Source organism: Mustelus asterias, unplaced genomic scaffold (genome assembly GCF_964213995.1).
Source record: "Mustelus asterias unplaced genomic scaffold, sMusAst1.hap1.1 HAP1_SCAFFOLD_216, whole genome shotgun sequence".
In the NCBI taxonomy this organism is placed as follows: Eukaryota; Metazoa; Chordata; class Chondrichthyes; order Carcharhiniformes; family Triakidae; genus Mustelus; species Mustelus asterias.
Genome location: NW_027590202.1, coordinates 64,493 through 86,711, shown reverse-complemented (window position 1 = coordinate 86,711; position 22,219 = coordinate 64,493). Strand labels below are relative to the sequence as shown.

At 48.2% G+C, this 22,219-nt stretch overlaps 1 protein-coding gene across 1 annotated transcript in view; it reads left to right on the top strand.

The window, feature by feature from the left end:
- LOC144485737 (uncharacterized) overlaps window positions 1–15,494 on the top strand; it is a 138,546-nt gene extending 123,052 nt beyond the window's left edge. Inside the window, exon 5 of the mRNA XM_078203839.1 lies at window positions 14,841–15,494. The gene's annotated coding sequence lies outside the window, so the exon portion shown is untranslated. The remainder of the gene's footprint in view (window positions 1–14,840) is intronic.
- Window positions 15,495–22,219: the final 6,725 nt, after the last annotated feature.

The window sequence follows — 22,219 nt, the reverse complement described above, 5'->3', positions numbered from 1 at the left end:
AGGCAGCCACCACCCTCTGTGTAAAAAATCTGCCTCGTACATCTCCTTTAAACCTTGCCCCTCACACCTTAAACCTATGCCCCCTAGTAATTGACTCTTCCACCCTGGGAAAAAGCTTCTGACTATCCACTCTGTCCATGCCTCTCATAATCTTGTAGACTTCAATCAGGTCGGCCCTCAACTTCCGTCGTTCCAGTGAGAACAAACCAAGTTTCTCCAACCTCTCCTCATAGCTAATGCCCTCCATACCAGGCAACATCCTGGTAAATCTTTTCTGTACTCTCTCGAAAGCCTCCATATTCTTTTGATAGTGTGGCAACCAGAATTGAACACAATATTCCAAGTGTGGCCTAACTAAGGTTCTATAAAGCTGCAACATGACTTGCCAATTTTTAAACCCAGTGCCCCGGCTGATGAAGGTAAGCATGCTGTATGCCTTCTTGACTACCTTCTCCACCTGCATTGCCACTTTCAGTGACTTGTGTACCTGTACACCCTGATCCCTTTGCCTATCAATACTCTTAAGGGTTCTGCCATTTACTGTACATTTCCTATCTGTATAAGACCTTCCAAAATGCATGACCTCATGTTTGTCCAAATTAAACTCCATCTGCCATCTCTCTGACCAAGTCTCCAACTGATCTATATCCTGCTGTATCCTCTGATGGTCCTCATCGCTATCCACAAATCCATCTTTGTGTCGTCCGCAAACTTACGAATCAAACCAGTCACATTTTCCTCCAAATCATTTATATATATTACAAACAGCAAAGGTCCCAGCACTGATCCCTGAGGAACGCCACTTGTCACAGCCCTCCATTCAGAAATGCACCCTTCCACTGCTACCCTCAGTCTTCTTTGACCGATGATGTGGAGATGCCGGTGTTGGACTGGGGGAAGCACGTAAGAAGTCTCACAACACCAGGTTAAAGTCCAACAGATTTATTTGGCAGCACTGGCTTTTGGAGCCCCAAGCTCCTTCCTCAGGTGAGTGAGTCACCTGAGGAAGGAGCTTGGGGCTCCGAAAGCTAGTGCTGCCAAGTAAACCTGTTGGACTTTAACCTGGTGTTGTGAGACTTCTTAGTGTTCTTTGACCGAGCCAGTTTTGTATCCACCTTGCCAGCTCACCTCTGATCCCATGTGACTTCACCTTCTGCACCAATCTGCCATGAGGGACCTTGTCAAAGGCTTTACTGAAGTCCATGTAGACAACATCCACTGCCCTGCCCTCAATCATCTTCGTCACTTCCTCGAAAAACTCGATCAAGTTCGTGGGACAAGACCTCCCCTTCACAAAACCATGTTGCCTCTCACTATTACGTCCACCTATTTCCAAGTGGGAATAAATCCTGTCTCGAAGAATCCTCTCCAATAATTTCCCTACCACTGATGTTTGGCTCACCGGCCTGTAATTATCTGGATTATCCTTGCTACCCTTCTTAAACAAAGGAACAACATTGGCTATTCTCCAACCCTCTGGGACCTCCCCTGTAGCCAGTGAGGATACAAAGATTTCTCTCAAGGCTCCAGCAATTTCCTCCCTTGCCTCTCTCAGTATTCTGGAGTATATCCCATCAGGCCCTGGGGACTTGTCTCCCTTAATGTTTCTCAAGAACCCCAATACCTCCTCCTTTTTGACCTCAACATGACTCAAACTATCTACACACCCTTTCCCAGACTCAACATCCACCAAGTCCTTCTCTTTGGTGAATACTGACACAAAGTACTCATTTAATACCTCGCCCATTTCCTCTGGCTCCATGCATAGATTCCCTCCCTTGTCCTTGAGTGGGCCAACCCTCTCCCTGGCTACCCTCTTGCTCTTTATATATGTATAAAAAGCCTTGGGAGTTTCCTTAATCCTGCTGGCCAATGCTTTTTTGTGACCCCTTTTAGCCCTCCTTACTTCTTGCTTAAGTTTCTTTCTACTTTCCTTGTATTCCACACTTGCTTCGTGTGTTCCCAGCCTCCTAGCTTTGACAAATGCTTCCTTTTTCTCTTTGACTAGGTTCACAATATCTCTCGTTATCCAAGGTTCCAAAACTTGCCATACTTATCCTTCATCCTTACAGGAATGTGCCGGTCCTGAATCCCTATCAACTTACACTTGAAAGCCTCCCACGTGCCAGATGTTGATTTGCCCTCAAACATTAAGTGTATACATGTGTATTGCACAATACCCATCGCCTGAGGATATGTTAAAGGACGGAGTTCAGCTGGGTAACAGCGCTGGGGAAGAAGCTGTTCCTGTAACTGGTCATACAGGCTCAAATACATCTGTAGCGCCTCCCAGATGGCAGGGGAACAAACAGTCTCTGACTGGAATCTCTAGTGATGCGGAGATATCTCCACAGACAGCATTTGTGATAAATGTCCTGGATGCCGATGATGGATTGGGCAGTTTTGACTACCCGCTGCAGAGCTTTCTGGTCAGAAATGGAACAACTGCCGTACCAAACCGTAATGCTGTTTGACAAGATCCTCTCTATCCTCGACTTCCCTGATGACCCGGAGACTTCTCAACTGGTTACACTTGGTATCTAAATCTGTACCGCTAAATTGGAATGATGCCAACACCACTGATTCATTTCTAGTTTTAAAAGTAAATCATTTCTTAAAAACTGCAATTGGCACCACCCTCTCCAATTTCGGTAAGGCTGAACCTCCATCTCTAGTCTTGGCACATCAAATGTCATCAGCAATATGGTTAGGCAGATGTAAAATCTCTTTTGCCGCCTTCCTAATAACATTCTGCAATGAAATACGTCTATTTTGTGAGGTTTCATTTAAAATGAGATGATAATAAAACCAGGGAATAAAATAAGTCTTTAAAATATGAAATTTCTCTGAGGGTTACGCTTCAGATTACTGTCCATGTTTTTAATAGGTCTTCCCAAACTGTATCCTTTCAACCTAACCAAGGGGCGAATCGAGCACCTAAATATTTTTCCAGTTGACCGGGTTCCATTAAATTCCAATTAGAATCATTAATCCTCCCTGGTTTGATATTATTGAAGAGAAAGATTTGATTTCTAGATAAAAACTATCTGTTTCCTTCATATTGAGGATTTAATGGAGTATAGTGAAACTGAGTAGATGTTTTATATAAATGTTGGATAATATACAGTATGTTGGGAAAGTTCAAACAGCATGATTTCAGCTTCATCTCAAATATAGATTTAGTGCATTGGAATATGTTCCAAACTGTGGTGCACTGAATCGGCTTTCAGTGACAGAGATAGGAAATGGATTTTTAAAAATTGTACTCCCTTATTTTACTATCTGTTGGCGACACGGCGGTACAGTGGTTAGCACTGCTGCCTCACAGCGCCTGGGACCCGGGTTGGGTCACAGTCTGTCTGGAGTTTGCACATTCTCCCCGTGTCTGCGTGGGTTTCCTCCGGGTGCTCCGGTTTCCTCCCACAGTCCAAAGATGTGCAGGTTAGGTTGATTGGCTATGCTAAAATTGCCCCTTAGTGTCAGGGGGACTAGCTAGGATAAATGCATGGGGTTATGGGGATAGCCTGAGTTGGATTGTGGTCGGTGCAGACTTTATAGGCCAAATGGCCTCCTTCTGCACTGTAGGATTCTGTGATTCTATCCAGCTTCCCTTTCAATGTATTCACGCTCTTCACTTCAACCATTCAGAGTGATTGATTCATTATTGTCACATTCGAGTCATCGAGGTTTACAGCATGGAAACAAACCCTTCGACCCAACTTGTCCAAACCACCCAGTTTTTACCACTAAGCGAGTCCCAATTGCCTGCGTTTGGCCCCTGTCCCTCTTACCAATGGGTACATTGGGATACAGTGAAAAATATTGTTTCTTGCAAGCCGTTGCAGACAAAACACACCGTTCAGAGTACATAGGGGAGAAGGAAAGTAGAGGGTGCAGAATAGTGTTACAGTTACCGATAGGGTGAAGGGAAAGATCAGCTTAATGTGTAATAGGACCATTTAAAATTCTGACAGCAGCAGGGAAGAAGCTGTTCTTGAGTCTGTTGGTACGTGATCTCAGACTTTTGTATCCTTTTCCCAATGGAAGAGAGGAGGTCCGGGGTGCGTGGGGTCCTTAATTACGCTGGCTGCTTTTCCGAGGCAGCAGGAAGTGTAGACGGAGTCAATAGACGGGAAGCTGGTTTACGTGATGACTGAACTACGTTCACAACCCTTTGTTTCTTGCGGTCTTGGTCAGAGCTGAAGCCATACCAAGCTGTGATGCATCCAGAAAGAATGCTTTCTATGATGCACCTGTCGAAGTTGGAGAGAGTCGTAGCTGACATGCCAAATTTCCTTAGTCTTCTGAGAAAGGAGAGGCATCGGTGGGCTTTCTTAACTATAGCATCGGCATGGAGGGACCAGAACAGGTTGTTGATGATCTGAACACCTAGAAACTTGAAGCTCTCAAACCATCTCCACTTCATCACCTTTGATGTAGACAAAGGCATGTCCTCCATTACATTTCGGTCACCCTTCAGTATTCTCTTTTCCAGGGAAAAGCAGCCTCAGACTTTCCTGAGGGTTAAAAGCTCTCAGTTCTGGGATTATTCTTGTCAATCTACATTGCTCCATCTCCAGTGCCTCTCTTTCCTTCTTCTAAATGCAGATCACTAATTTTTACAGGGTGCCCAGTTTACTCTAACCCTGGTTCTAAACAAGTTGGCCATAACCTCGCTGGTTTTCAATTATATCCCTCTGGAATGGAACCCTATATATGGGCCCCACACTTTAGGAAAGATGTGAACTCGCTGGGGTGTCAGCAGAGTGGATAATTGAGTGAATCCTTTCCCACACAAAGCAGGTGAATGGTCTCTCCCCAGTGTGAACTCACTGGTGAATCCACAGGTTTGATGAGCTTTAAAACCTCTGTGCAGTGAGAACACCTGAATGCTCTCTCCTCCGTGAGACTGAACTGGGGGGGACATCAGTTCTGCAGACCTTGTGAAGTCATAGAGCTTTCCAGCATGGAAACAGGTCCTTTGGCCCAACTTGTCCATGCCGCCCCTTTTTTTTTAAAAAGCCCTAAGCTAGTCCCAATTGCCCGCATTGGGCCCATAACCCTTTCTACCCATCTTACCCATGTAACTGTCGAAATGCTTTTTAAAAGACAAAATTGTACCTGCCTCTACTACTACCTCTGGCATCTTGTTCCAGACACTCACTACCCTCTGTGTGAAAAGGTTGCCCCTCTGGACCCTTTTGTATCTCTCCCCTCTCACCTTAAACCTATACCCTCTAGTTTTAGACTCCTCTACCTTTGGGAAAAGATATTGACTATCTACCTTATCAACGTCCCTTATTATTTTCTAGACCTCTATAAGTTCACCCCTCAGCCCCCTGCGCTCCAGAGAAACAAGTCCCAGTCTATCCAGCCTCTCCTTATAACTCTAAACCATCAAGTCCTGGTAGCCTCCGAGTAAATCTTTTCTGCACTCTTTCTAGTTTAATAATATCTTTTCTATAATCGGGTGACCAGAACTGTGCACAGTCACTCCCCCATTCAGAGCATTGAAAGGGTCTCTACTTGGTGTGAGTGACTTTGGGTTTCAGCAAGCTGGATAACCAAGTTAATACTTTCTACACAGAGCAGCTTAACGGTCTGTCCCCAGTGTGAACTCGCTGGTGTTTCCGCAGGTCGGATGACCGAGTGAATCTCTTCCCACACTGAGAGCAGGTGAAGGGCCTCTCTCCAGTGTGAACTCGCTGGTGTCTCTGCAGCGTGGATGACCTTTTAAACCTCACTGAACATTGTGAGCAGCTGAACGGTCTCTCCTCAGTGTGAATGCGCTCATGGTCTCGAAGAACTGCAGCACTATTGAAGCCGCTCCCACAGTCAGCACATTTAAAAGGTCTCTCATTGCTGTGAGTACCTTTGTGTTTCATGAGGCTGGATGAAGCAGTGAATCCCTTGCCACACATGGCGCAGGTGAATGGTTTCTCTCCAGTGTGAACTCGCTGATGTACCCGCAGGTTGGATGACCTTTTAAATCTCTTTGTGCAGTGAGAGCAGCTGAACGGTCTCTCCTCAGTGTGAACGCGTTGATGGGACACCAGTTCCCAAGAACTTTTGAAGTCACTCCCACAGTCAGAGCAGTTGAAGGGTTTCTCACTGGTGTGAGAGAGATTGTGACTCAGCAGGTGGGATGAGCGAATGAATCCCTTCCCACACATGCTGCAGGTGAACGGCCTCTCCCCGGTATGAACTTGCTGGTGTGTCAGCAAGTCAGATGACTGAATGAATCCCTTCCCACACACGCAACAGGTGAATGGTCTCTCCCCAGTATGAATGTGTCGATGAACTTCAAGCCGAGATGGGAACCTGAATCCCTTCCCACAGTCCCCACATTTCCACGGTTTCTCCATGGTGCGGGTGCCCTCGTGACTCTCCAGGTTTGGCTATCAGTTGAGGCCTCATCCACACACAGAACACGGGTACAGTCTCTCCCCACTGTGAATGCTGAGATGTTTTTTTTCAGGCTGTGTAACTGGTTAAAGCTCTTTCCACACTCAGCACACTGGAACACTGTCTAAATCCTCACCCTCTAATATCCTGTAAAAGGAGTTTACAAAAGCCATCAGTGTCAGTACAGGATAGAAATTCAGAACAGACAATTTCTATGGAACATTCTTTCCTCTCTCATTCCCCCAAAAGCTGTAAATCTCCATCCCACACACTGTCCCTCCATTCTCACTCTGCTGTATCTAATATTCACCCTCCCAATTCTCCTGAAGGTGCTGATTGAGGCTGATTGACAGATCCATGCTCACTGCTTCCTGTCCTGGACACACACAGCTGGAAATCTCCAAGCTGACAGTCACGTTAAAGCTTTACATTTGGACATAAATGAGCAGATTGATGATGTGTGTAATGCACTGTATCACCTGGTTAGAGAAACATGAAGAATGTGAGGAGGATCTTTATTGAAGCAGCGAGTGGTGACCTGGAAGTTAAAAATTCAACTCCAGAATGAGAAAAGAAATGGAAAGGGGGAGAAAAGAAAGTGTTTTACTCACAGATGTAGGAGACAGGAGGAAGTTTGAGTCTGTCTGAAGCTCAATCTTCATTCAGAGAGAGAGCAGCAGCAGCTTTGCTGGGCAGGAATGAGCAGCTGAACAAGCTCATTGTCCACTTCCGCATTCAGGCAATGGGGAGCTCTGATTGGCTGGAGGACCAGAGTCCTTCCGGTCCTCCAACTCCCCCATTGGTCAACACCTCAGCATAAGGACCAGGGGGTGGGCACTCCACCGCACATGCGCAGCTTCCCCTCTCCCTTGGATATGCGCAGCCCCGGGCCTTGGGGGAGTGGACAGAGTAAAACTTCCTCCTGTGAGTAAAACACTTTATTTTCTCCCCCTTTCCATTTCTTTTCTCATTCTGGGGGAAATTGGGGACTTGCAGCAACTGAAGGGAAAGGAAGTGAATCCAGTTTGTATATTCCACAAATTGTTAGTCCAGTCAGATAGACATATATCTGTCTGGCAGCCTGCATGGAGATTTCCAGCTCTCTGTGTCCAGGACAGGACAGTAAGAAGTCTCACAACACCAGGTTAAAGTCCAACAGGTTTATTTGGTAGCACAAGCCACTAGCTTTCGGAGCGCTGCCCCTTCATCAGGTGAGTGGGAGTTCTGTTCACAAACAGGGCATATAAAGACACAAACTCAATTTACAAAATAATGGTTGGAATGCGAGTCTTTACAGGTCATCAAGTCTTAAAGGTACAGACAATGTGAGTGGAGAGAGGGTTAGCACAGGTTAAAGAAATGTGTATTGTCTCCAGACAGGACAGTTAGTGAGATTTTGCAAGCCCAGGGAAGTCGTGGGGGTCACAGATAGTGTGACATGAACCCAAGATCCCGGTTGAGGCCATCCTTGTGTGCGGAACTTGGCTCTCAGTCTCTGCTTAGCGATTCTGTGTTGGACAGGAAGCAGTGAGCATGGATCTGTCAATCAGCCTCAATCAGCACCTTCAGGAGAATTGGGAGGGTGAATATTAGATACAGCAGAGTGAGAATGGAGGGAGAGTGTGTGGGATGGAGATTCACAGCTTTTGGGGAATGAGAGAGAAAAGAATGTTCCATAGAAACTGGAACTGTCTGTTCTGAATTTCTATGCTGTGCTGACATTGATGAATTTTTACAATAATTTTTACAATAATTACTTTTGTAAATTCCTTTTACAGAATATCAAAAGGTGAGGATTTAAAGACAAAAACTCAAAACTAACATCACATCAACATCTGACGGAGCCATTCAATATATCGGGACCTGAATATTAGCCACATTTGATTCTAGAAGGAGAAATGTTTCCATGTTCTTTCTGCTTCAGAAGATTTTAAACATCAGTTTGACTGGAAAAGCACTGAGACACACACACACACCCAAGTGAGAGTGTTCCAGTGCACTGAGTATGGAAAGGGCTTGTGGTGAACCATCGTTGGTTCACCACTGGGGTTGTTATTATGTTACTGTTGGGCTAGGGTGTTGTTGTTGTTATGGGGGTTGTACTATGTTGTTGGGTTAGGGTGTTTACCTGTTCTAAGTGCTGTCTTGGCACACTCCAGTGGGGCCCCGCCTCCGGTGGCAGGGTATAAGACCCCCTGCTCCGGCAGGACCCCTTCAGTCTGAACGGTTGTATTAGTGTTAGCAGTTTCGTTGTTATCTGATTAAAGCCTTCAGTTATAAAGCCTTGTTTCCGGGTGCTCATTGGGGTGCATCAATTTAATCAGATAACTTAGAACATGGAACAGATTCTAAAACCGGATCGTCTGACACTGGACCCACGTGCGGTCGGTGCAGCTAACACGTTCGAACATTGGTGGAAGTGCTTCGAGGACTACCTGGCAGCCTCGGTAGCTATCACTACGGACAGTGATAGACTCCAAGTCCTCCACGCTAGGGTAAGCGACACGATTTACCTAGCCATTCGTGCAGCTTCCACTTACCAGGGTGCCGTCGAGCTCCTAAAGAATAGGTACATTACGCCACCCAACGAGATTCACGCTCGTTATCTCCTCGCTACACGACGTCGGCAGTCGGGCGAGACCATAGAAGACTACGCCAATGAACTCCTGCAGCTTGCCAGGGCTTGTGACTGTAAGGACGTCTCCGCCGAGCAGTACATGCACGACCTCGCCCGAGACGCGTTCGTAGCAGGGGTAGGGTCCTCATACATTAGATTAAAATTATTAGAAAAGGGGAAACTCAATTTGACCCAGGCAATGGGGATGGCCGTGAGGTTGGAGGCGGCGTCGAAGAGCTTGGCGCTGTACCCCGAGGACCACGTGCAGTCAACGTGGTTGGAACAATCTCTGCTCCCTCCTCGCCCCGCGAACACGCGCTCCCAGATCGATTCGATGACGGCGGCAGCTCCAGGTGGCCAGCGATGCTATTTTTGCGGTGGGGCCAAGCATCCACGGCAACAGTGCCCGGCAAGAACGGCAATCTGCAGCCAGTGCGGTAAAAAAGGCCACTACGGCAAAGTCTGCAGGTCCAAACCTAAAAACGGCAGTGCAGCTTGTAACCCTCCAGAACGGAGACCGTCTCTTTCGACGCCGCAGTACCCACGAGGTCCGACCACGTGCGATCTCAGGACGGCGCCATCGTGGCAAACAGAGGAGCAGGAAGACCACCAGGAGTCGCTGCGCTTGGTGCCCTCGGCCACATGCTATCCATGGGGGCGGCCATCATGGTCCACGACGACTAGGAGCGACCAGCAGGGGTCCTCAGCATCCACATCGGCAGCATGCAGCAGCGACCAGCAGGGGTCCTCAGCATCCACATCGGCAGCATGCAGTGATGCCCAGGGGCCAACGGTGGCGTCGATCTCTCTGGATCAGACCAGGCATTTCAGGCTGGAACATTCTATGATGGAGGTAAAGGTTAGTGGCAGAACTGTGAATTGTCTGTTTGACAGCGGAAGCACCGAAAGTTTCATACACCCTGAAACTGCTAAAAGGTGTGGACTCCGGATTCTCCCTGCCAAACAGACAATTTCCATGGCATCACAGTCCCGGTCTGTACCGATCCAAGGACGATGTATGGTAACTCTTGAGGTACAGGGCACAATTTACGAGCAATACAGGCTCCTTGTGTTACCTCACCTTTGCGCGCCAATTCTCCTCGGACTAAACTTTATGGCCCACATGAGGAGTGTGATCCTACAGTACGGTGGGCCACTCCCTTCACTGGCAGTAGGGAATCAGCCGCAGCCTCCAAATTGCCCAAAGCGCCCCGCATGCAATCTATCCACCCTGAAAATCACTACACCATCCCTCTTTAAGAATGTGGTACCTGGCTGCAAGCCCATCGCTACTAAAAGTAGGCGTTACAGCGCTGAGGACCGGATCTTTATTAGATCTGAGGTTCAGCGGCTCCTCAAGGAAGGGATCATACAGGCCAGTGCTAGTCCGTGGAGAGCGCAGGTCGTGGTAGTCAAAAGCGGGAACAAACCTCGGATGGTCATCGACTATAGTCAGACCATTAATCGTTATACGCAGCTGGATGCGTATCCTCTCCCGCGCATTTCTGATATGGTCAATCAGATTGCGCAGTACCGAGTGTTTTCTACCATAGACCTTAAGTCCGCCTACCATCAACTCCCCATCCGCCCAGAGGACCGACAATATACGGCTTTTGAGGCGGATGGTCGTCTATACCAATTCCTCAGGGTTCCATTTGGTGTCACCAATGGGGTCTCGGTCTTCCAGCGTGCTATGGACCGAATGGTGGACCAGAACGGGTTGCGGGCTACCTTCCCGTACCTGGATAACGTCACCATCTGCGGCCATGACCAGCAGGACCATGACACGAATCTCCAACACTTTCTGCGCACTGCATCTCACCTGAATCTGACCTATAACAGGGAGAAGTGTGTATTCCGTACGCGCAGGTTAGCTATCCTTGGATACGTGGTGGAAAACGGGGTCATCGGCCCTGATCCAGACCGTATGCGCCCCCTTACTGAACTTCCCTTGCCCGCTAGCACGAAAGCACTGAGGAGATGCCTCGGCTTCTTTTCGTACTATGCACAGTGGGTCCCCAACTATGCGGACAAAGCTCGTCCGCTCATTAAGTCCACGACCTTCCCACTTACGCCGGAGGCCCAATTGGCCTTCAAGGCTTTGAAAAGCGACATTGCGAAAGCCACGATGCACGCGGTGGATGAATCCATCCCCTTCCAGGTGGAGAGTGATGCATCTGATTTCGCCCTAGCCGCCACACTAAACCAGGCAGGCAGGCCCGTCGCGTTTTTTTCCCGCACCCTTCAAGGCCCCGAAATTCGGCACTCAGCGGTGGAAAAGGAGGCTCAGGCCATTGTGGAGGCAGTCAGACACTGGCGCCATTACCTGGCAGGTAAGCGGTTCACCCTGATCACGGATCAACGATCCGTGGCGTTTATGTTTAGTAACACGCAGAGGGGCAAGATCAAGAACGATAAGATCTTGCGGTGGAGAATTGAGCTCTCCACCTATAATTACGATATTATGTATCGTCCAGGGAAACTCAATGAGCCCTCGGATGCCCTCTCGCGCGGAACATGCGCCATCATGCAGGAGGACCGCTTGAAGGCTCTCCACAATGATCTATGTCATCCTGGAGTCACCAGACTCTACCACTTTATAAAAGCCCGCAACCTACCCTACTCGGTGGAGGAGGTCAGGTCAGTTACGAGAAGTTGTAGGACTTGCGCAGAATGCAAACCACACTTTTATCGACCAGACTGGGCACATTTGGTCAAGGCCACTCGCCCTTTTGAGAGGCTGAGTGTAGATTTTAAGGGCCCCCTTCCCTCAACGGATCGGAATGTCTATTTCCTTAACATAATAGACGAATTTTCCCGGTTTCCGTTTGTTTTCCCCTGTGCGGACACGTCGACTGCCACCGTCATCAAGGCATTCAGTGAGCTTTTTACCCTGTTCGGGTACCCCTGCTATATTCATAGCGACAGGGGCTCGTCGTTCATGAGCAACGACTTGAGGCAATTCCTGCTCTCATTCGGGATTGCCTCTAGTAGAACCACGAGCTACAACCCTAGGGGTAACGGACAGGTGGAAAGGGAGAATGCTACAGTCTGGAAGGCTGTCCTACTGGCACTAAAATCCAAGGGCCTTCCAGTCTCCCGGTGGCAGGAGGTCCTTCCAAATGCGCTCCATTCTATCCGCTCCCTCCTGTGTACGGCAACCAATGCTACTCCCCACGAGAGGATGTTCTCATTCCCTCGGAAGTCGTCCTCGGGGACCTCATTGCCAGCCTGGTTGACGTACCCAGGACCCGTCCTTCTGCGGCGCCATGTGAGGGCTCGCAAGTCCGACCCCTTGGTCGAACCGGTCCAACTCCTCCACGCCAACCCTCAGTATGCCTATGTGGCATATCCTGACGGGCGAGAGGACACTGTCTCCATCAGAGACCTGGCGCCCGCAGGGGACGTAGCAACTCCTGTCGCTCCTATTCCCCCAGTCACAGATCCACTACTCCTCATTACTTCCCCAGACGTGGCGCGGTCAGCACCGGGACCAGTGCATAACACTTTTACTCCCATGTACAGCTTGCCTGAGACTCGGAGATCGGCGCCACCATCATCACCACCACCAGCACCACCAATCGTTCCAGGATCCCCTGCACCATCGCCTCATCAGGGCCGGCCGGCCCGGGAGTCTTTGAGGGGACAGCCAGATGTTGCTTTGAGAGAGCCACCGCAAGCACCTGCTCCGGTTTCGCAACCGGTGTTGAGACGATCGCAGCGTCGGTGTGGTCCTCCAGGCCGTCTGGACTTGTGAATCCTGTTATTTATTATTTTTTTTTTGTCATTATCTGTTCTCATTCACCCCGCCACCTTTGGTTCCTAAAGGAGGGGTGAATGTGGTGAACCATCGTTGGTTCACCACTGGGGTTGTTATTATGTTACTGTTGGGCTAGGGTGTTGTTGTTGTTATGGGGGTTGTACTATGTTGTTGGGTTAGGGTGTTTACCTGTTCTAAGTGCTGTCTTGGCACACTCCAGTGGGGCCCCGCCTCCGGTGGCAGGGTATAAGACCCCCTGCTCCGGCAGGACCCCTTCAGTCTGAACGGTTGTATTAGTGTTAGCAGTTTCGTTGTTATCTGATTAAAGCCTTCAGTTATAAAGCCTTGTTTCCGGGTGCTCATTGGGGTGCATCAGGGCTTCAACCAGTTACACAGCCTGAAAGTACATCGCAGCATTCACAGCGGGGAGAGACTGTACCCGTGTTCTGTGTGAGGTTTAACTGATTGTTTAACCTGGAGAGTTACAAGGACACCCGTAGCATGGAGAAACCATGGAAATGTGGGGACTGTGGGAAGAGATTCAGGTTCCCATCTCTGCTGGAAACTCATCGACGCAGTCACACCGGGGAGAGACCATTCACCTGCTCTGATTGTGGGAAGGGATTCAGGTTCCCATGTGAGCTGGAAACACACCATTACAATCACACTGGGGAGAGACCGTTCACCTGCTCTGTGTGTGAGAAGGGATTTACTCGGTTATCCCACTTGCTGACACACAATCTCACTCACACCAATGAGAGACCGTTTAAATGCTCTGACTGTGGGAGTGGCTTCAAAAGCTCTTGGGAACTGGTGAAACACCAGCGCATTCACACTGGGGAGAGGCCGTTCACCTGTCCTGTGTGTGGGAAGGGATTCACTACTTCAGCCGGTCTGCACAATCACAATCTCACTCACACCCAGGACAGACCCTTTAAATGCTCTGAATGTGGGAGTGGTTTCAAAAGCTCTCAGTATCTGATGAGACACCAGCGCATTCACACTGAGGAGAGACTGTTCAGCTGCTCTCACTGCTTAAAGAGATTTAAAACGTCGTACTCCCTGCTGACACACCAGCGCATTCACACTGAGGAGAGACCATTCAGCTGCTCTCACTGCACAAAGAGATTTAGAAGGTCATCCACCCTGTGGGAACACCAGGGAGTTCACACTGGGGAGAGACCATTCACCTGCTCCGTGTGTGGGAAGAGATTCACTTATTCATCCAACCTGCTGACACACAAAGCCACTCACGCCAATTAGAGACCCTTTAAACATTCTGACTGTGGGAGTGGCTTCAAAAGCTCTTGGAAACTGATGATCCACCAGCGCATTCACACTGAGGAGGGGCCGCTCAGCTGCTCCGTGTGTGGGAAAGGGTTCAGTGATTCATCCAGTCTGCGGGCACACCATCGAGTTCACACTCGGGATGGACCATTCACCTGCTCTGTGTATGGGATAGGTTTCACTCAGTCATCCTGCCTGCTGATGTACCAGTGAGTACACACCAGGGAGAGACCATTCACCTTCACTCGGACATCCAGCTGCTGAAACACAAAGCCACTCACACCAAGGACAGACTCTTTAAATGCTCTGACTGAGAGGCTGGACTCAAAAGCTCTCAGGAACTGATGATCCAGCAGCGCATTCACAGGGGAGAGGCCGTTCAGCTGCTCTGACTGTGGGCATGGCTCCAAAAGCTCTGACTAACTGGTGTCCCGCCAGGGCATTCACACTGAGGAGAGACTGTTCAGCTGCTCTCACTGCACAAAGACGTTTAGAATATCTTCAGCTGAAACACCAGTGAGTTCACACTGGGGAGAGACTATTCACCTGCTCTGTGTGTGGGAAAGGATTTCCTTGGTTATCCAGCCTGCGCAGACACAAAGTCACTCACAGCCAGGAGAGACCCTTTTAGTGCTCTGACTGTGGGAGTGGCTTCAAAAGATCTCGGGAACTGGGAGTTCACACTGGGGAGAGACCGTTCACCTGCTCTGCTCTGGATTCACTCAGTCAGCAAACTTGGTGAAACACCGGTGAGTTCACAACTGATGACAGTTCTGGGATTATTCTTGTGAATCTTTCTTGCCCCTTCTCCAGTGCCTCTGTTTCCTTTTTCTAAATGGAGATCACAAATAGAACATAGAACGGTACAGCTCAGGAACAGACCCTTCGGCTCATGATGTTGTGTCGAACATGATACCAACTTAAACTAATCCCTTCTGCCTGTCGTTCATCCATATCCCTCTATTCCTCACATATTCATGTGCTTATCTAAAAGCCCCTTAAACATCCCTATCGTCTCTGCCTCCACCACCACCACTGGTAGTGCATTCCAGACACATACCACTCACTGCGTAAATAACTTGCCCCTCCCATCTCCTTTGAACATTCCCCCTCTCACCTGAAGTGCATGCCCCCTAGTATTACACATTTCAAGTCTGGGAAAAAGATTCTGACTGTCAACCCTATGTGTCTCATAATTTTATAGACTTCTATCAGGTTTCCCCTCCGCCTTCGTCACTCCAGACAAAACAACCCTAGTTTGTCCAGCCTCTCCTTATATCTCATGCCCTCTAATCCAGGCAGCATCCTGGTAAACCTCTTCTGTACCCTCTCCAAATCCTCTACATTCTTCCTGTAATGTGGTGACCAGAATTGAATGCAATATTCTAAGTGCGGCCTAACCTAACTTTATAAAAGTTGCAACATAAAGCAGCACGGTAGCACAGTGGTTAGCACTGCTGCTTCACAGCGCCAGGGACCTGGGTTCGATTCCTGGCTTAGGTCACTGTCTGTGCGGAATCTGCATGTTCTCCCCATGTCTGCGTGGGTTTCCTCCAGGTGCTCCGGTTTCCTCCCACAGTCTGAAAGACGTGCTGGTTAGGCGCATTGACCATGCTAAATTCTCCATCAGTGTAACCCGAACAGGTGCCGGAGTGTGACCGGAACAGACACTGGAGTGTGGAGACTAGGGGATTTTCAGAATAGCTTTATTTCAGTGTTAAAGTAAGCCTACTTGTGACACTAATATTAGTTCATGGGACATGGGTGTTGCTGGTTGGCCATTGTCCATTATTGTCCATCCCTAGTTGCCCTTGAGAATGTGATGGTGAGCTGCCTTCTTGAAACGCTGCAGTCTGTGTTCTGTGGGTTGATCCACAATGCCATTGGGGAGGGAATTCCAGGATTTTGACCCAGCGACTGGGAAGGAATGGCGATATATTTCCAAGTCAGAGTAAATAATCTTTCAACTTGACATCCTGATTCTTGTGCTCAAAGGCAAGCATGCCATATGCCTCCTTTACCACCCTGTCTACTTGTGTGGCCAATTTCAGTGAGCTATTGACTTGAACCCCAAGATCCCACTGTACATCAGTGCTGTTCAGCGGCCTGCCATTAACTGTATACTTACCCTTAACATTTGATCTCCCAAAGTGCAGCACCTCACACATGTCTGGATTAAAATCCATCTGACATTTCTCCGCTCATATCTACAGCTGATCTATATCCCACTGCATCCTTTGACAACCTTCCACGCTATCTACAACTCCATCTAGCTTTGTGTCGTCTGCAAGCTTACTAACCCACCCATCCACGTTTTCATCCAAGTTATTTATATATATCACAAATAGCGCAGGTCCCAGTACGGATCCCTGTGGAACACCACGGGTCACAGACCTCCAGCCAGAAAAATACCCTCCACCACTATTCTCTGACTTCTATGGGCAAGTCAATTCTGAATCCAAGTGGCCAAGTGACCGTGAATCCCATGCATCTCAATCTTCTGGATGAGCCGACAATGAGGGACCTTATTGAAAGCCTCACTAAAATCCATGTTCACAACATCCACTGCTCTATCCTCATCGATCACCTTCATCATCTCCTCGATAAAATCAATCCAGTTAGTAAGATGTTGACGGTGCTCCCACTGCAGTCCTGTGATGAAAATATAGACTGGTTGGTGAAATGTAGATAACAGGTAGAATTGATATCTAATGAGGACTTTATACTTTAGAATTGAATACAGGGCTCATTGTTACTAACGGGGAAAGAAGGGTTAAAACCCTTACCCAGAACCCTTTTCACACACACGTGGACATCTCTGAATCTGACGCACACCAAATGGAACGTTACACAACGTTTCAAAGACTATTTCCTCGGGTGGATGGAGCTATTACAAGGGGGCATAACTATAGGGTTCGTGGTGGGAGATATAGGAAGGATATCAGAGGTAGGTTCTTTACGCAGAGAGTGGTTGGGGTGTGGAATGGACTGCCTGCAGTGATAGTGGAGTCAGACACTTTAGGAACATTTAAGCGGATATTGGATAGGCACATGGAGCACACCAGGATGATAGGGAGTGGGATAGCTTGATCTTGGTTTTAGATAAAACTCGGCACAACATCGTGGGCCGAAGGGCCTGTTCTGTGCTGTACTGTTCTATGTTTCTATGTACACAAGGGGCTGGAATTCACTGGAATTTCTTAACAACCTTTCAATAGAAATGTCCTGGTACCGACTGTGACAAAGGACACAACAGACAGCAAGAACCAGGAACCTTTAACACAGAGAATGTTAATAACCTTGTTCAGGACACCGGTGCCAGGCACAGGAGGATCCCAGGAAAAACGGAACATTTAATTTCTGTCTGTTTCACAATTCTAAAGGACTGATTTGTTTAAAAATGGCATTATGATATTTCAAGGTCAACTGTGTCTGGGAAAGGGGCACACTGATGTGTTTTTATTTTAAACAGGGGGATCCATTGAAAAGCAGCTCTGGACGATACGAGCACCTCCTGACCTACTTTCAATTCATTTCAAATCACCCATCACTTTCCCTGCAATATTCTTTATTCTTTCCTGGGATGTGGACACTGCTGGCAAAGCCCCAGCACACGGTGCTCAGCTCCTAATTGCCCCTGAATAGAGTGACTTGCTCAGCCATTTCAGAGGGACAGTTAAGAGTCACCCACATTGCTGTGTGGGTCTGGATTCACATGTAGGCCAGACCGGGTAAGGATGGCAGATTTCCTTCCCTGATTTCCTTCCCAGGATTAAGGAGAATCCCAAGGCATTTTATTCATACGTTAGGAACAAAAGGGTTGTAAGGGAAAAAATCGGACCTCTCAGGGACAAAAGTGGGGACTTATGCTTGGAGCCCAAAGAGGTAGGGGAGATCCTAAATGAATACTTTGCGTCGGTATTCACTAAGGAGAGGGATGTGTTGACTGGGAGTGTCTCAGAGGGGAGTGTTGAACCGTTGGAGAAAATCTCCATTACAAAGGAGGAAGTGTTAGGTTTGTTAGAGAATATAAAGACTGACAAATCCCCAGGGCCTGATGGAATCTATCCAAGGCTGCTCAGGGAGACGAGAGGTGAAATAGTTGGGCCTCTGACGCAAATCTTTGTCTCGTCACTGGACACAGGTGAGGTCCCAGAGGATTGGAGGATAGCCAATGTGGTCCCGTTATTTAAGAAGGGTAGGAAGGATAACCCGGGTAATTATAGGCCGGTGAGCTTGACGTCCGTGGTGGGGAAGTTGTTGGAGAAGATTCTTAAAGATAGGATGTATGCGCATTTAGAAAGGAATAAACTCATTAACGATAGTCAACATGGTTTTGTGAGAGGGAGGTCATGCCTCACGAACCTGGTGGTGTTTTTTGAAGAAGTGACCAAAATGGTTGACGAAGGAAGGGCCGTGGATGTTGTCTATATGGACTTTAGTAAAGCGTTTGACAAAGTCCCTCATGGTAGGCTAGTGAAAAAGGTTGGATCCCATGGGATAAAGGGGGAGGTGGCTAGATGGGTGGAGAACTGGCTTGGTCATAGAAGACAGAGGGTGGTAGTGGAAGGGTCTTTTTCCGGCTGGAGGCCTGTGACTAGTGGTGTACCGCAGGGCTCTGTATTGGGACCTCTGCTGTTTGTGATTTATATAAATGATCTGGAAGAAGGAGTAACTGGGGTGATCAGTAAGTTTGCGGACGACACAAAACTGGCAGGACTTGCAGATAGTGAGGAACATTGTCAGAGGCTACAGAAGGATATAGATAGGCTGGAAATTTGGGCAAGGAAATGGCAGATGGAGTTCAATCCTGATAAATGCGAAGTGATGCATTTTGGTGGGAATAATGTAGGGAGGAGCTACACGATAAATGGAAGAACCATAAAGGGTGTAGAGACGCAGAGGGACCTGGGTGTGCAAGTCCACAGATCTTTGAAGGTGACGTCACAGGTGGAGAAGGTGGTGAAGAAGGCATATGGCATGCTTGCCTTTATAGGACGGGGCATAGAGTATAAAAGTTGGGGTCTGATGTTGCAGATGTATAGAACGTTGGTTCGGCCGCATTTGGAATACTGCGTCCAGTTCTGGTCGCCACACTACCAGAAGGACGTGGAGGCTTTGGAGAGAGTACAGAGGAGGTTTACCAGGATGTTGCCTGGTATGGAGGGGCTTGGTTATGAGGAGAGATTGGGGAAACTGGGGTTGTTCTCCTTGGAAAGACGGAGGATGAGGGGAGACTTAATAGAGGTGTATAAAATTATGAAAGGCATAGATAGGGTGAACGGTGGGAAGCTTTTCCCCGGGTCGGTGGTGACGTTCACGAGGGGTCATAGGTTCAAGGTGAAGGGGGGGAGGTTTAACACAGATATCAGAAGGACATATTTCACACAGAGGGTCGTGGGGGCCTGGAATGTGTTGCCGGGCAAGGTGGTGGAGGCGGACACACTGGGAACGTTTAAGACTTATCTAGACAGCTATATGAACAGAGTGGGAATGGAGGGATACAAAAGAGTGGTCTAGTTTGGACCAGGGAGCGGCGCGGGCTAATTGTTCCTGGTTTCTCGTTTCAAGGCTTCATTCTATGATCATCTTGCTGGTGCCAGTACAGAGTGAGACTGCGGATAGTTGGGAACCTGTCTCGGGGGCAGGGAATTCATATGGTGTTCGTGGAAGTGGAAATGACTAGGGTTGGGAAGCATTTTCCGATCGGGGCCATTGTGATCTCCTGGACTCGTTTCGATCGCCTCAGGGGGTCGGAGAGGAATTTCCCAGATTTTTTTTTCCCCATATTGGCCCTGGGGTTTTTCACTCTGGGTTTTCGCCTCTCCCTGGAGATCACATGGTCTGGAATGGCGGGGTGGGGGTAAGTTAATAGGTTGTAATGAACAAAGCATCGTAGCTGTGAGGGACAGCTCGGTGGATAGGATATTGGTATGTAGATAGGCTGGAAAATTGGGCGGGGATCCTGGATTCAGGATTCAATCCTGGACCGGGGAGCGGCGCGGGCTTGGAGGGCCGAAGGGCCTGTTCCTGTGCTGTATTTGATGCACTATCAATAAGGCGAAAGACTACCGATATGCCAATATAAGTGTAGGCTTTTATTCACAACAGAATCAGGAGCAGATCCCAACAATTAACCGACCTGGACTGAACAAGGGGGAGGAGACAGCCACCTTTATACTAGGTGCTGAGGGGAGGAACCAAACTGGAAGGGGATGTGTCCAGGTATGACAAACACACACAACGGTGGTCCATATAGGACAAAGGCACAACTGAGGTCCACCACAGTATTGTTCTTTGTTCTTTGATAGGGAGCATGAAGAGGGTGAACTGGACGGGTTTTTACAACAGTCGATAGTTTCATGGTCACCGTTTCTGAGACTAACTTTATATAATTCCAGATTGATTCACTGAATTCAAATCCCACCGGCTGCCTGTCCCCAGATCCTTTGCTGGGTCTCTGCATTACTCGGCCAGAGACATTCCCACCACCTCCCCCTGAATGGAATATTCCACACAACCCTTCGTTAAACGGGAAGGAGAAAAGAGAGGATTTGACCTTTGGATGACCTCATCATGAACTACAGAAACCTTAAAGCTGACCATTCTGTAAAAGTTTGAAAACTTTATTTTTATAAAACACAGAGTAAGAAACAGGTGAAAAGTAACGATGGACGTTCCGACTGACATCAGAAACATTGATTGACCGGATAAACACTCACTGCATCATAGAGCGATCCTCAACCATTAAAGAATTGACCCACAATCAGGAATGAGAGAGCCTTATAAAAAGGGGCAGGAGTTTACACAGAGAGGCGACACCCACAGCTGCTCAGGATGATGGAATTCAGTTCAGGAAGGGGATAAAGTGAGAAGATTTTGTGATTCAAGGCAGAAGTATTGAACAATCTGGAATCAGTGCTTCTCGAGCTTGCTGACCAGCCGAACACTTCAATTAATCTCATCATAAAAACCCCCAGTGTAAATAACATGGATTTGACTGACAAATGTTGAAACGTTGGCTTAGAGACACAAGTTTCGACTTCCCATTTGAGCCTCAGGCACCTTTCTGTCTCTCTCTTGCTGGTGTCAATGACAGCCAGGCGACGGAGCTGAGGGCTGAATTTAGCTGAGAATAATGAGGCCTGTGCCCCAGTTGGGAAACTGCCCTGGGCATCGCACTAATAGAGAGACAGGAAGGTACTGGAGTGGGAAATGGGCCTCCAATCAATCAGGACACGGGAGGGAGTGACTGGGGCTGATGGTGACGTGACCCCCGGGGTTCAGTGTCCCTGTGTCCAAAGCGGGGAGTTACGGGAACAGGGTACAGAGGAGCTGAAAGAAACCATTTGTGTCCAGAACATTGTGAACATCCTTTTACTCTGGTTGTCTTTGATCCTCAAGTCATTTTCTGTTTGTTTTAACCATGTTCTGTTTCATTAATAAACTTTTATCAGTAAAAATATTTGATTTTTCTGGACATTTCCTGAAGAGATTGATGCACTTTCGGGAAAGTGGGTGAGAGGGGTTGGCAGGCTCTTTAACATGCTGGGCTTTCAAGACAGCTGTTAAACAGGCTCTCTCTCTGATCCCTCACTCAACTTCACTCCGTTATTTTCCAGTTCTGTTCTGGTCCCGCCTGGGGAAACATCTAGAAACATAGAAACCCTACAGTGCAGAAGGAGGCCATTCGGCCCATCGAGTCTGCACCGACCACAATCCCACCCAGGCCCTACCCCCACATATTTTACCCGCTAATCCCTCTAACCTCCGCATCCCAGGACTCTAAGGGACAATTTTTAACCTGGCCAATCAACCTAACCCGCACATCTTTGGATTGTGGGAGGAAACCGGAGCGCCCGGAGGAAACCCACGCAGACACGAGGAGAATGTGCAAACTCCACACAGACAGTGACCCGAGCTGGGAATCGAACTTTTCTACTCGATCTTTTCTCCTGAAGGAGCACCGTGAGTTCTAGGTTACTTGTACATAAGGACAGATGCTTCAAGCAACATATCAAGCATGGATGTAAAAGATTCTCCAGCTCTCTCTTTACCCCTATCCAAGTTGTGGACAGTTCTTACTCTGTGTTATTTCCCCCAAGTCCTTAATTGTCCCAATCTATAATATTATTCATTTTACTGTAATT